Genomic DNA, 2,127 nt, shown 5'->3' on the forward strand with positions numbered 1-2,127 from the left:
TGTGTGTGTGAGTGTGTGTGGATTATATCTTTGTACAGCTGTGGTAGACGATCATACAGTTGATATGAATATGGTTTCGAATAAGTAGGGCTGAAATAAAATCGACAATAAACAATATTAACAATTTTGATAACTGATTCATATTTTTTTTTCTCAAATTATTTATCAAAGAAAAATCAAATATGCTGTACGGACTTTGAGACTTCACGCAAAACACATTATTGGACTTTTTTTTTATGTTTTAGAACAAAACAAATAAGAGACAGATCAATCAATAATAAAAAGAATTGCTAGTTGTAAATATAAAAACAAATACACCTGTTTTTAAGCCTTACTTGTCACTTTTAATGCTCATACTCTCTTTTTCTGCCTCTTCAATGTGACACCCAGCCCCCTGAGCCACACCATGAGTGTGCCGACGATGAGGTAAAACACTAAATCCTATATTTACCGCTCACTGCTGCGTGTGTGCGTGTGACTAAACAAAAAGTTAAATTCAGTCGTTAAAACTTACAGAAAAAACAGCAGATTTGTCATTTATGTTGTGTGTAATTTGTCTTCACGTTTCTCCGCAGACATTCCTCCACATTCAAGTCTTTTGAGGAGATGGTCGGCAGTGTGAAGGTGAGTTTTGTTAGAACAGCAGATGTGTAGTGAGCAGGGAGTGTTTGTACTGTGTGTGTGTGAGTATTGATCACCTGTTTCCTGTCCGGATCACACAGGATAAGATCACTGGCAGTCCGGCAAATAATGGAGACACCTTCGGGTTTGAGAGAAGATCACGCCACAGCACATGAGGGTGGACCTTTCTATCACAGTTAATTATTTTTCATACCATGTAAAGTTGTTTCTGACTGTTGCATTAATACAACACGACTCATAGAATGTATTGAATTTAAGCTGCAGTGTAAAAATAGTATTTTAATATGTGAATAATTATATTTCTGCATGTTGGATTCATGTAATATTTAAGAGTTATTTATTTTTACCTGTGAGCGCAGTAAACTTGTTTTACTACTCACAATATGCATTCGTTGACATTAATTGTGACATTTACGAAACAGAATATCACTAACGAAGTATTTTTGTATTTCAAAATTTTTCAATTAAAGTCAATTGAATGGTGTCTGATGTGTTTTTTTAATTGATGGTCACATAGGTACTTTTAATTTACTAACATTAGTGTTTCAATCTCAGCGATTTCTGAGCTTCTCTCAGTGATTGTGGCCTTGTCTTATATTTTGCCTCTGGGTGGCGCTAGAGGCTTCAAATTTATTAACAGTTGTTTTGATCGGCTTTATGGAAACTAGATGCAAGTGTGTCTATTGTACTAAACTAAAACAACATTAGATGCAAGTTTCAGCTTTATCTTCATTATACAATATTAAATTGAATTAATTAAAGAATTAAAACAATAAAATAGAACAAAGAAGAAGAAACACTACAGGTAGAAATACTGTTAGTGCCACCAACAGCATCACAATCTTCAGTGTAAGTCAAAATAATTAAAGTTTTCTAACATTAAAAATTCTTCTTTTGTATATTTAAACAATATTCTGAGGACAGCTGTCGTCCAAAACATTTATGCTTCACCTGTGTGCTGTTATTTAGCATATTGTATCTACAGGTGTCACTTTCTTAAATATAATAAATATTTATATTAAATTATGTTGTTCTCTGTAAACCCACATACATTTTATAAGCACACAGTAAATAATAGAATTGCCTTCTGGTCATTGTGTAAGTGGTGTGTTTGTCAGCTGTTGTGTTCTTTCTCTAGACTTTGACTTTGAAATATATATTATATGATATATATACATATGAGAAACATATATGTACACACATATACAACAAAACATATGTGCAATATTAGTATAGCACATTTAAATACTTCATAAACATATAATATACAAACATAACATAAACATATATAAACATAACATTTCTGACATCTGACTGTAATCACTTACAACCAAACATTTAATGCAGTGGCAGACATTTAATGATATTATACATGAATGCCATGTCGTGACACAGGTCGTGAGAAAGATCTATGAAAAAAGCGAGTTAGAGTAAGTCAGCGGCTCAAAGGGAATAAAAGAGTCGTTCCCTGACCGGGAATCGAAC

The 2,127-nt window shown here is 33.0% G+C and overlaps 1 long non-coding RNA gene across 1 annotated transcript; it reads left to right on the top strand.

Moving 5' to 3' along the window:
• The first annotated feature begins 7 nt into the window (after positions 1-7).
• LOC118324455 lies at positions 8-1,126 on the top strand. The gene is made up of 3 exons (XR_004796557.1): positions 8-426; positions 576-624; positions 723-1,126. It is a non-coding gene; the product is annotated as an uncharacterized LOC118324455 (long non-coding RNA).
• Positions 1,127-2,127: the final 1,001 nt, after the last annotated feature.

The sequence above is a fragment of the Morone saxatilis genome, unplaced genomic scaffold, assembly GCF_004916995.1.
Source record: "Morone saxatilis isolate NCDOM2014 unplaced genomic scaffold, NCSU_SB_2.0 Contig15, whole genome shotgun sequence".
NCBI classification, from domain to species: domain Eukaryota; kingdom Metazoa; phylum Chordata; class Actinopteri; family Moronidae; genus Morone; species Morone saxatilis.